The sequence below is a fragment of the Silurus meridionalis genome, chromosome 20, assembly GCF_014805685.1.
Source record: "Silurus meridionalis isolate SWU-2019-XX chromosome 20, ASM1480568v1, whole genome shotgun sequence".
NCBI classification, from domain to species: domain Eukaryota; kingdom Metazoa; phylum Chordata; class Actinopteri; order Siluriformes; family Siluridae; genus Silurus; species Silurus meridionalis.
This window is the reverse complement of record NC_060903.1, coordinates 19,453,206-19,467,255: the sequence shown is the minus strand read 5'-3', so window position 1 is coordinate 19,467,255 and position 14,050 is coordinate 19,453,206.

The window sequence follows — 14,050 nt, the reverse complement described above, 5'->3', positions numbered from 1 at the left end:
TACCGGGAGCCAGGGCACAAGACATAGCAGGTCAGTGTAGGTTTTTAGGTAAGCCCAGGTTCTCTAAGATAGTTTTTTACACAGGAGGTAATGATATATGTCTCCAACAGTCAGAGGTTACTAAGAGTAATAATATAGAGGTGTGTAAATTAGCGAAGGCAATGTCCGATGCAGTAACATGCTCTGGCCCCATCCCAATGCAATGTGGCGATGTAGCCTACAGCAGGTTATGGTCGCTGAACTGCTGGATGTCTGAATAGTGCTCCAAAAACAATGTGGGCTTTATAGATAATTGGAGCAATTTTGAGAGCAAGGCTGGCCTGTTAGGGCAGGATGGTATCCATCCCACTCGGGAATGTGCTTCTCTCATTTTATGTAGTATTGGTCATAGTCTCAGAACAGCACTAGTTACCCGGTGACTGTCCAGAGCCAAGGCCAGGTAGCAGACAGACAGGCTAAACCAACCGTCTGCTAGCTGCACAGAGTCATCACTTAGGATCCACCATACTGAGACTGTGTCTGTCCCCCGCTTGAAACCAAAATGTAGAAATTCTCAGAAAGTCTGTTTAAGCAACCTGATGAACATTCAATTAAATAGGACTGAATGCATGGAAGCACCTTTGATCTAAAACCTCTCACCTCAAAAGCGCTGACTATAAACGAAATTATTACCGACCAGAAGTTTAATATAATGTGTTTGACAGAAATGTGGATTAAACAGAATGAATATGTAGCATTAAATAAAGCGAGTCCTCCTGGGTATTGTTACATACCCCAGCCCTATCTAAAAGGCAGAGGAGGGGGAGTCACAGCTATTTATAATAATAATCTATATGTCACACAAAACCAAACACTCGATATCCATGATCCTCCAGATCTGCTCCTTTACCTCACAAACACCTACTGAATAAAGACTTGACTAAATAAATATGTTTTCAGCCTCGACTTGAACACTGAGACTGTGCCTGAGTCCCAAACACTGACTGGAAGGTTGTTCCATAACTGTGGGGTTTATAAGAGAAACATCTGCCCCCTGCTGGAGTCTTCATTATTTGAGGTACCAACAAATAGTCAACGTGAGGTGCCAACAAATAATACCAATACCAACAAATAATCAATGTGAGATGTAATTGGGATCAGTGTAGATAGTTAAAACAGGGCTGATGTGGTCATATTTTCTAGATCTAGTGAGGACTCTTGCTGCTGCATTCTGAACTAACTGAAGCTTATTTCTGCACTTACTCCAACACCCAGACAGTAAAGCGTTACAGTAGTCAAATCTAGATGTTACAAAAGCATCTACTAGTTTTTCTGCATCCTGTAACGACATCATATTTCTAATTTTAGCAATATTAAAACGGAAAGAAGGAGATCCTGGTGATATTATCACACCAAGGTCTTTGACTGCTGTACACACTGAGACAGAAACACCATCCATTTTACCATTTTACTAGGACCTGCACGTGGTCCTAGTAAAAGTACTTCCGTCTTATCCGAGTTGAGCAGAAGGAGGGTTAACTGGCTTTACCCAAATGCTCTCTATCTAGGAAATGTCACTGTGAAGGACATTATCTTTGGACTTGTGATGAACAATAACAAAGACGACTTTCTTGTTAATAATATATTTCTGATAGGAAATTTTTATATACACAACTTGAAATACTTGAAAGTGAAACCAAACGTTTTTTGCATTTTATAATAAATTTCTTTCTTTCACAAAAGCCCTTAAAGTGATTAAAAAGAAAAATACAATGAATCTTTTGTCCTGTATAGAAAAATATGATTTACAGCATAAACCATAGCACTGTTTATTTTTTATCCTTTTTTAAATACAATTTTATTAATTATTATTATTATTTTTATTATTATGATTTTTTTTATTTATCAATTTTTTTCCCTCTTTCCCCTAAATATATGCTGTACCTTCTGTATATCTTGAATGACAGGTGTCTTGTCCAATGATCGTTAAGTGTTCCATTCATCCATTAAGTGTTCCATTTTTGTCTGAATTGTTGTTATGTTTTCAGATTTGTTAATATGTTTTCCTGCAACAATTCAGACGGACCTGAAAAGGTATGAAAAAGGTATAGTTCGCAAATAGAGCACTGGACAAGACACCTGTCATTCAAGATATACAGGAAGTACAACAGTTAACATGTTTACTTCTGTTATTTTCTTATATTTGGAGGTGCACTAATCGAAATAAAAAATAGTTTAAAGTAAACAGAGATCTTTACACATGTACAAGAAACAAAGATATAAGATTTCACACTTCCTGTATATCTTGAATGTACGAGGTACCCTACACATTTCAGTTATGATATTGTCCTGGGATGTAGAACATAATGGCCAGTAACCAGCATAGGGCACAACTTGATGTTAGGAAGTAATCATCACCACTGGCATCAGTCTCCATTTCATCTTTCACAGTTCATGCTCTCAATAGAGAATCAAGGTAACTTTCACAAGATTTCTCCATAAAGTACTTACACTATAGTTTATTTACATGCTTTTATTTTGTTGACTATTGTTTAGTCTGTGTGGTCTTTTGGGTTCTACATAAAGGCAAACCGAGTGGTTATGAACAATTATAAACCACAAAACCATGTTATGTTAGATTCCTATTTGTCTAAATGGGTTTTTTTGTTGTTTAAATAAAAAAACAAAAATGTGTTCTGGCACAGAGTAAATAAATAGTACCTTGTACTCGTGTGTTATTGTGCTTTGAGTTGTGTAGTTCAAAATTAGTAGTAGTTCAAAATTCATTTTCTCACAAAGATCAACACTTTTACACTTCAACACACTCCAGCAGGTCCTTGGGGACCAGTTTTTGGGTTGTTTAATGATAGAAAAGCTACGTTTTTGTCAGGAAATGTAAACTCATGCTAGCTGCACTTGACAGGAAGAAGATATTTCCTGACACAAGTCACATACAGTATAGAGACTGTGTTACTAAAGTGTGTTTGATTATATTGTGTATAATTATAATGTGTGTGATTATTTTATGTGTGTTATTATGGTGCTCTGCTGTAGTCAAGTCAGGTTTATTGTCATTTTAACCATATATAGAGATGCAGTAGACAGTTAAATGAGTTTCTCCAGGACCCTGGTGCTACATAACAGAACATAGAGCTACATCACACAACACAGAGCTACATAACAGTAAGCAATAGTGAGCAGAAGTTTGGCAATGTTTACAAAAAAAAAGACACTCAGTGATCAGAGCTGTAGACTCAATAAAACTGTATCTCAGGATTTTTATCATGGCGTTGCAGGCCACAGCCGTCTGGAAGCCAGGAAAGATCAGCACAAGGGATATATGGATGTGAAGGTGTGTTTGGAACTGCTTTAATGCATTAATCAATTGCTTATTTGACCTCTTGCAGTAATACACACCCACACACACCCCCACACACACACACACACACACACACACACACACACACACACACACACACACACACACAAGAAAGGAATGAAGCAAACTAAATTAATGGAAAAAAATGAAGTGAAACCACACTTTCTCTTTTTTTTAGCAGTTAAGAGGATTTTGCTCCCTTGATCGGCCTCATCTCAGATCAAAGTGCACACTACCTCTGGATTTGGCCGGTCAATTAGATGGATTAGTCTCAAATTGAGTTTTGATTTGCTCCCTGCTGTGACACCACTGGTGGTGAGAGACATGGGGAATTGTCAGAAGTCTAGTGCACTAGGACAAGGGTTACAAGGGAAAAATATATTACAGATAAAAATATAAAGGGAAAGAGAGACATAGAGGTTGATGGAAGGGGCATGTGAGAGGTCTGGGGCACTAGACTGAGGGTTTTTGGAGTCTAAAAGGAAATTATGAGGGGTGAATCAAAGGGAGAAAGGAAAGAGGCCCCGGAAACAGACATTAATAGGCAGGCAAGAGACATTCCTCCCAAACAAAAGGCAGTCTCTCTCTCTCTCTCTCTCTCTCTCTCTCTCTCTCTCTCTCTCTCTCTCTCTCTCTCTCTAAGCAGATGTGAATCATTTGCCTGCCAGAGAACTTCTTACGAGATGAGAGGAATGGCTCAAAAAGCACTCAGAAACAACTTTAATTAAAAAGCCTGACTTTCAGCCTTAAAACGAGCCCTCCGTGATTGTGAGTGTGTGTGTGTGTGTGTGTGTGTGTGTGTGTGTGTGTGTGTGTGTGTGTGTGTGTGTGTGTGTGTGCTGGGGGGTTCGAGTGAGTCGAGTGATTCCTTTCACTGGTACATGGCTGCAGGGGCAGAGGGCCACACTGCTAGCAGCAGAAGCTCTGGTTTGTTTCTGTTGTAGTGAGCAGAAGTTTGGGATTGTTTACATAAAGAAGATACTCAGTGCTCAGAGCTGTAGACTCAATAAAACAAAAAATCTCAGGATCTTCACCCCCTCTGATGTAGAACAAAGCCGTCTAGAAGACAGGTGGGATCAGCACAGCTCTGATGATGGATCAGGTAAAGTTTATTTTATTCTCAGCTGCATTTATAGAAACATGCTGGGTTTAATCTCATTTCAGACAAGTGTGTTACATAACGGGAATATATATACAGTACAGACCAAAAGTTTGGACACACCTTCTCATTTAAAGAGTTTTCTTTATTTTCATGACTATGAAAATTGTAGAGTCACACTGAAGGCATCAAGGGCTATTTATCCAAGAAGGAGCGTGATGGGTTGCTGCGCCAGATGACCTGGCCTCCACAGTCACCGGACCTGAACCCAATCGAGATGGTTTAGGGGTGAGCAAAAGGGCCAACAAGTGCCAAGCATCTCTCTGGGAACTCCTTCAAGACTGTTGGAAGACCATTTCAGGTGCCTACTTTCAAAAATACATTTCATTACAATTCAAGTACAACAAACAGTTTGCGCTAGTTCTCTGCTATCTTTAGAAGGGATGGAACAGCAAAACGACTGAGAAAAATAAAATATATACAGCTGCATCTCAAGAAATTAGAATATCATTTAAAAGTTTTTTTTATTTTGTACTTTATACTTTTTATTTTAGTAATTCAATACAAAAAGTGAAACTGGTATATTATATAGATTCATCACACACTGATATATTTTAAGTGTTTATTTTTTTTTAATTGTGATGATTTTGGCTCACAGCTGATGAAACCCCAAATTCAGTATCTCAGAAAATGAGAAAATTATGAAAAAGTTGACTATTGAAGACTTTTGATGTCTCACTCTAATCAGCTCATTAAATCCAAACACTTGCAAAGGTTTACTGAGCCTTTAAATGGAGTATCAGTCTGGTTTAGGCTCCACAATCATGGGGGAAGACTGCTGACTTGACAGTCATCCAGAAGACGATCGTTGACACCCTGCACATGGATGGAATTTAGAGACTGAGCCACTAAGGGGGTGTGATATGAAATGGCGTATGCATAGACTTTCAGGATGGACGGAGCTAACTGTCCTTGGAGAAATTCCAGCACTGAACAAACCGGGCAGTGGACTGGATCCAGCAGAACGAGCAGAACAGGCGCCATCTGGTGGCATACGACTTCCTCGTGGAGGAAGCTCTGGAGTGGAGAATGGTCTCTACCACCTCATGGAGCCACCAGTAGGAGATGGACTCCGTCATCTCCAGAACTCCCAGAAGCAGCACAATGGGGGGGAAGGCGTACAGACGCAGCCCCGGCCACGCCTAAGCCATGGCGTCCAGCCCCAGTGGGGCTGGAGGAGTAAGCTAGAACCAGAGGGGACAGTGCAACGTCTCTTGTGATCCACCTGGGCTTTGCCGAATCTCTCCCAAATCTGCTCCACCACGTGAGGGTGGAGCCGCTATTCATTGGGTCTCAACCCCGGCCTCGACAGGGTGTCTGCTGCTTCAGCATGTAAGCCGTTCTCACTGAGAGGAGCTTCCCTTGGGCCCAGAGGAGGATCTGGTGTGCAAGCCTGTACAGGGGGCGTGAGCGCAGACCTTCTTGATGGTTGATGTAAGAAACCGCTGAGGCGTTGTCCATACAGATCAGCATGTGGTGCATGGCCAGCATCTCTGAAAGGTGTGTGCGCAAGGTAGTCGAATCCTATATGATGCTGAGATAGGTGGTTCTCTGTAATGGAGAAAGTGCACCCTTCCCAGCATTCAGCTGAAACACCAAAACCATCATGTGAGCGAGAACGACATCTCGATGCCAGATCGCTAACTGCTCTGATCAAACCAGTATCAACCAATCGTCGATATAGTCATCAAATAATGAAGACTACAGCAGGGGCCAGATGTTTCTCTTATAAAGCCCCACAGTTATGGAACAACCTTCCAATCAGTGTTCGGGACTCAGACACAGTCTTTTTCTTAGGTAAAGGAGCCGATCTGGAGGGATCATGGAAATGGAGTGTTTGGTGAACTGGGATATTTGTATGCTGTCGTCTCCTCACTCTCACATGTTCACTCAGGTTTGTTGATGGTGGTGTGGTGGGTCTTCTCTTATCCCAGAGATCCCTCATGTCTGTGTTACCTTCTGGTTCTCCCTTGTAGTTATGCTGCTATAGAGTCTTGCCAGAGTCCAAACTGCACAGTGACCTTAAATTTCATACAACAATAAGGACACATAATAATCCATATCCTTATCTTCCTGTCACCCTCTCTCTCTCTCTCTCTCTCTCTCTCTCTCTCTCTCTCTCTCTCTCTCTCTCTCTCTCGGCCGAGTTAAACATGTTCCTGAGATTCTAGTGACCACTGTTCCTGCCCCTCTCCCCTCCGTGGATCTTCCCACTTCATCCAGGCCTGCCTCTGGATAGTGTTCTCTTCTATTGGAGGCCACTCTGTGCATCTGGGGACAGTTTCTCATCAACGCCTTGGGTGGTTCCATGAAATTAGGTAAGAACGGGAGCTTAGAGGATGGATTTGGACTGTAGTTAATGTCAACAAACTACTACATTGACTCAGGACAACAGTTTGCTTCTGATCACCATCACTGTACCCTGCAACATTGTATATCTGCAAAAAATTGACATTTGGTGCAACATTCGGCCCTGAAAGTGAACCTCAGGAACTTCCTGTGAAAAGGAAGGATGGATACATGAAACTACGCATCCTTTAAATCTACTGTGACAAACCAATACTCAGATCTGATTTGAGACATGACCTGCTTGAGGGTCAGCATCCTGAACCTGAGTTTTAGGATTTAGCGGTTCAGCTGATGTAGATCCAAAATAGGACACAACCCACTGTCCTTTTTGGGAACTATGAAGTACCGGCTGTAGAACCCGGGTTCTCGTTCTGATGGAGGGACTACCTTGATCGCCTCCTTCCATCAGGAGAGTATTTACTTCTCGTTCCATGACCAGAGCCTGCTTGGTTCCCACCAGAGTGCCAAGAACCCCATTGAAACGGGCCGGACAAGACTCAAACTGATTTAAATAGCCTCACTTTACAGTGGGCAGAAACCACTGAGACATATCTGGCAGTGCTTTCCAGGCCAGAAAGTCTCTTAGGGGTATCAGTCTTTCGAGACTGACCTCTGGTGATCAATTCAAAATCAAATCAAATCTAATTTTATTCATCACATACACATACATACAGGGTACGACATGCAGTGAAATGCTTATTACGACAGTCCCGCATGAGGGAATAGGATGGGGAGGCAGATAAATAAAGTATAAAAAACTATATAAAATAAAATATAAGAATATAAAGTTATAAAAGATATATAAAGATATATGTATGTGAGACAAAAGAAAAATATGTATATACAAAAAGAATGATTATGGCATACAGTGGAACAGTAAACAGTAAACAATAAACAGTAAATAATAGACAATTTTTTGGTGGTTTAGAATGTCTGTAGAGTGTCCGTGTGCGGTATTATGTGGTGTAAAAAGTCTTTAAGTGTCCGTGTGTGGTATGGTGTGGTGTAAAAAAAGTCCGTAAGTGTCCGTGTGCGGTATGGTGTGGTGTAAAGTGTCCAAAAAGTGTCCATGTGCAGTATGGTGTGGTATAACAATGACCATAAAGTGTCCGTGTGTGGTATGGTGTGGTATAAAATAAAATAAAATAAAATAAAATATAAAGTGCACTATGCTGTGCAAGTCCAGAGTTTAAAGTGTCGTGGTGCGAAAGGTGAGATATGTATAGAGAGGAAGTGTGATGATGGTGAGAGTGGGCCAGTTTTTAGATCCTGGGTGTTTCCTGGTTCAAACTCCGAATGGCCTGTGGGAAGAAGCTCCTCCTCATTCTTTCTGTGTTCGCTTTCAGGGAGCGGAAGCATTTCCCCAAACGCAACAGAGAAAAGAGTCCATTGTTGAGATGGCTGAGGTCCTTCATAATCTTCCTAGCTCTGGTCCAGCACTGCGTGCTTTAGATGTCCTGCAGGTCAGGGAGCTCGGTGTGGATGGTACATTCAGCTGAACGCACTACCCCCTTGAGGGCTCATCTGTCCTGCATGGTGCTGTTCCCAAACCAGGAGGTGATGCTACCCGTCAGAACGCTCTCAATGGTGCAGGTATAGAAAGTCTTAAGTACCTGAGAGGGAAGTTTAAAGTCCCTTAAGCATCTCAGATGGTACAGACGCTGCCGGGCTTCTTCACTAGGGTGTTGGTGTGACAGGACCAAGACGGGTCCTGTGTGATGTAAACACCTGGGTACCGGAAACTGTCCACTCTCTCCACTGGGGTCCCGCTGATGTTTATCGGTTGGTATGACCGCTCCCACTTGGTGCTGAAGTCCACGATCAACTCCTTAGTCTTACTGACATTCAGGAGAAGGTTGTTCTCCTGGCACCATCTCTCCAGGTTTTTAACCTCCTGTAGGTAGGCCGTCTCATCGTTGTTGATCAGTCCCACCACAACAGTGTCGTCAGCAAACTTGATGATGGTGGTGGAGTTGGAAGTGGCCACACAGTCATATGTGTACATTGAGTAAAGCAGGGGGCTCAGAACACAACCCTGGGGAGCTCCAGTGCTGAGGGTGAGGGTAGATGAGGTGTTTTCCCACCCGTACAGCTTGTGGTCTGTCTGTCAGGAAGTTAGAGATCCATTGACACAGCGGCTGGCTGAGTCCCAGGACCTCCAACTTAGAGGTGAGTGTGGAGGGTATTATGGTGTTAAACGCTGAACTGTAGTCCACGAACAACATCTTTGCATAATTCCTGTTTCTTCTGTCCAGGTGGCTCATCGTGGTGTGGAGGAGATGAGCAATGGCGTCCTCAGTAGAGCGGTTCTGAAGGTATGCGAACTGTAATGGGTCCAGTGTGTCTGGTAGTGATGCAGTGATGAAGTCTCTGACCAGTCTCTTGAAGCACTTCATCACTATTGAGGTCAAGGCTACAGGGCGATAGTCGTTAAGGCAGGCGGGCTGGGGTTTCTTCGGGACAGGAACAATAGTGGACTGTTTAAAACATGAGGGGACAACAGACTGTTCCAGTGAGAGGTTGAATATCTCAGTGAACACCAGTGCTATCTGGTCAGCGCAGGCTTATAGAACCCGACCTGTGATGGCGTCTGGTCCTGCTGCCTTCCTGGTATTCACTCTCTTGAATGCCCTCCTCACGTCATGCTCTGAGACAGTGAACATGTGTACCTCCCCGGCTCTCTCAGCGTGCATGCTCGCTAGCGCGGTTAGCTGCAGCCTCGAAACGAACGTAAAAGGTGTTTAGCTCGTCTGCCAGAGAAGCGTCCGCATTCACCATTTTAAAAGATGGGGGTTTGTAGTCTGTTATTGTTCTTAGTCCCTGCCACAGGCTCCTAGAGCCACCATGTTGGAACTGTGACTCTAGTTTCCTCCCGTAGTGCCGCTTTGCATCCTTCACTGCTCTGCGAACACTGTAAGACGCAGCCTTGTACTCGTTCATGTCGCCGGTGGCCAGCCCCGTGTTATAGGCAGCGGAGAGGGATCTCAGAGTGTCGCGGATGGTTTTATACACCCACGATTTCTGGTTGGGAAACGTTCTGATAGTGTTTTTTTGCACTGTATCATCTGCTAGTTTCCCAATGAATCCCACAACCGCTTCCGTAAACATGTTGACATCATCAGAGCTGCGCCTGAACATGTCCCAGTCTGCGTCATCCAAAGCGTCCTGCAGAGCGACCACCGATTGGTCAGTCCAGCATGCGACCTTCCTTTGAACCGGAGCTTCCTGTTTTAGCCTTTGTTTGTAAACAGGCATGAGGAAGATGGTCCGATTTCCCAAACTGTGGACGTGATTGTGCCTTGTAGCTGTTCTTGAATGTTGTTTAGCAGTGGTCTAGTGTCCTTTCGCCCCTGGCCGACATTTGATGGTCAGTAGTTCCAAAATTTGGTGTGCAGGAGCGTGTCGCACCACTGGTTGTTCACCATTAGACACACTCCACCTCCTGTTGACTTTCCCGACTCCAGAGTTCTGTCCATGCGGTAAACCGAGAAAAACTCGGCCAGCTGGATGGCGTGGTCCAGTACCAGCATGGGTCCGGGTTTAAGAAAACGGCAAAAGGTGAGTGCATTGTACACCAATAGATCATGTGTAGATGGAACTGTAAATACTTAAATAAAAGTATAAAATAAACAAAAAAAGAGAAAACGTAGCCGGAGCAGTTGTGATGGCAGCCGACCTCACCGGCACCATCTTGGAACTGGGGGATGGGGAGTGTGAGACACTCCATTTCTGTAACTCCCAATGGGGGGTGGTAGGTTGAGGTTGGGGCTGCACCCCAAATGAGTGGTGTGGGATGTAGCAGCACGGCCCTATCCCTGTCGGACATTTCCGAGAGGGTGAGCCAGAGGTGCCTCTCTGTCAAGATAAGGGTGGCCATGGACCGGCCAATAGCCCTAGCGGTCTCTTTAGTGGCTCTTAGAGTCAGGTTTGCCGTCTGGCGGAGCTCGTGAAGTGGACGCCCGGGGCACCGCCCACATCCAGCTCTTGCAGCAGGTCAGCCTAACCTGCTGAGGCGTTAGCCTTACACACAAGCGCCGACATATTACGCAGAGGGAGGGGGCAATCCCGGGAGAGAGATAGCCTGCAAGCGTCTCTTGACTTTCTGCTCATGAGCCAACATTCCTCCAGAACCCTGGTGCTACATAAAACACAACACAGAGTTAAATCACACAACATAAAGCTACATACACAACACAGAGCTACATCACACAACATAAAGCTACATACACAACACAGAGCTACATCACACAACATAAAGCTACATCACACAACATAAAGCTACATACACAACACAGAGTTACATCACACAACATAAAGCTACATACACAACACGGAGTTAAGGACTAAAGTAAGTCTCACCAAATAAAGTGTATCGTGTGCAACTGAGTGCAAACAGTGCAGACAAAATACAGTGCAGACAAAGAACACAAAACAGTGTGTGACAAATACACAAAACACAAAATAGTGCTGACCAGTAAACATACTGTATCCCATGATTGTACAGTAATGTGTAAAGAGGACTATAAACAAAAGAGTATTTATAAACATAAACACAATGTTGTGCAAAAAGCAGCAGTAGCAGCAGTTGAGAGGTGCAGAACAGCATGTAAACAGTAAAATATGATTAAATATAAAATGGTGGTGGAATGAATTGAGATGAGTAACGAGTGTGTGTTGAGTTCAGGTGGCTTGAGGGAAAAAAACAAGCCATGGCCATACAATTGAAAATCTTTTTTTAACTTGTGGAAAAATGGTCAAAGAAAATGTTTACCTGGAATAGATGGCCTACCTATAGACTTTTGTAAGTCTTTTTGGCCTGAGATCGGTTCTGATCTGCTAACGGTCCTCAACGAAATCCTAAACAGTGGAAAGTTACCACTGAGCTGCCGTAGAACAGTCCTCACACTACTGCCAAAAAAGAGAGACATGGACGACATAAAAATTGCTATGTAGCAATTATAAAATTCTGTCTAAAGTACAAGCAAATAGATTGGTGATGTGTTGGAGCAAATCATCCACCCCACTCAAACCTACTGCGTGCCGGGTAGGCAAATTATTGACAACATATTGTTCATTAGAGACCCCGAAATGTACCCTTAAATATTTAAGCTCATCTCTTCTCCAATTTAATTCTATACAGAGGGCTGTCCATTGGTCCACTTTCCAAATAAAATGGCCTCACTTTTTTCCAAATTTACTATTGCAGAGGAAGCATTCATAAAATTATTTAAATCTTCATCATCATATCCACATTTTTTGTTCTTTGACAAGAATGAAAATATCATCAATGTAAGCTGACAGTTTAAAAATGTAGTACAATTTGAATTGAAGAATTTCACTGAAGTGTTCATCCACTCAGTGTCCTGGAAACGAATCTGATCAGAGCCCCTTGTGCTTCTACAGCTAATTTTTTCTTTTTTCTTTCTAAAATTACAATTAGCCCTTAGTTTTGCCCTTACTGTACTAAGCTACAGTAACTGGAATAATGGAACAATCTCTGAAAACATCGAGTTGATAATTGAAACTATAAAATCTGTGCAATCTTGCTAAAGAGAACGTGTTATATGAGTCAACCCATGTGTATTGCTTTTGTGTCTGATAAAAATCTCTCCAAAAATCCACAAGATCATGGGTTTCTATCAGCTGAGTTAGTTTTTTTAGACATATGTGGTTCAACATGATTCCTATCTGCTGCATGTTCAGCACAGTTAAAGTCTCCTCCCATTCAAAACAACATCGGTGTTGCACTCACTGAATGTTTAAAATGTTTAGAATATTAAAAAGTTCATTCTTTCAACTGAACTGGTTGGAGCATCAACACAAATAAAGCAATAAAATGTGTTTTTAAATTGAGTCCTTACGTTTAACAATCTACCTTTTATCATTTCTTCTACTTGATACGACACTGGAATTGAGTTCTTAGAGGTGAATTGTTACTGAAGACCATCAAATTTTCTCACCCAAACTGCTTCATTCAACTTATTATTATGTTTCATGTGCATAGAAAATTTAATCTTTTAATCCTAATTAATTATTACAGTTTGAACCTTTTTTTGTCTTCATATGCACCATTTAAATTGAGAAACCATGTAAAATTCTCTGAAGGTGAAGAGAAGGATACACAAGAAACACGAGAGACTCGTCTCATAAGCGTGTTCATGATTATTCTTAGGCACCATGTACACAAAACTTCTAAATGACACTCCTTGTTTCAGTAAGGACCATTTACAGACGATTTGGATCATTTTGATTTGGAAAATAACTTACCATATCGCTTGAACATTTCAGTCAGCACTTCATTTTTAATAAACGGCGGCACGTTGGACAGAATCACCTTGTTGGACAGAGTGGACAGCGGCAGTGGAAATTCCACTTTCAACCAAAGTGTTCGCCAACTTCACTGTTTTTAATATAACCACCACCGCGGTGTTCATTCTAGAAGCTGACAGGACGTTTTCACATCCGACCGCTTCTCCTACAGCTGAACTACACTCCTGTACACCGCCATTCGAGGCTCATTTCACCACATGACACCATGTGTGGAAGTTTAAACTCCCCACCCCTGGAAGTCATTCTGACAGAAATACACACTGGCAGATAGATGATTTGAACTCTCTTTCTGCTTCTAGACCTTCTATTACACATAAAGAGACCGAGAAAGAAAGATAGATTTTTTTTTCTAGCACAGCAGCCACACACTCACTTCACTCCGTTCACCCGCTCACTCACTCAGTAGACACATGCCAAGAGAGAGAGAGAGAGAGAGAGAATAAGTGCAGTGTCATGATGGTGAGCAAAATTGTTTTAACTTCCTTCAGTGAAAGTGGAATTCCTGTGTGTGTGTGTGTGTGTGTGTGTGTGTGTGTGTGTGTGTGTGTGTGTGTGTGTGTGAGTGGGTTTTACTGTACAAACATAGACAGAGGAATCATCAGGATTTCCTCCTCTTTGCTTTCCCACTTTTTGACTCACTGTCTGTAACTGGTCAATTCTGACCACACACACACACACACACACACACACACACACACACACACCCAAACACACAACAAATAATCATTAGTCAAAACTCATTATGGCTGTGGAGTTTCCTTTACCACACACACACACACACACACACACACACACACACACACACACACACACAGACAGACACACACACACACACACACACACACACACACACA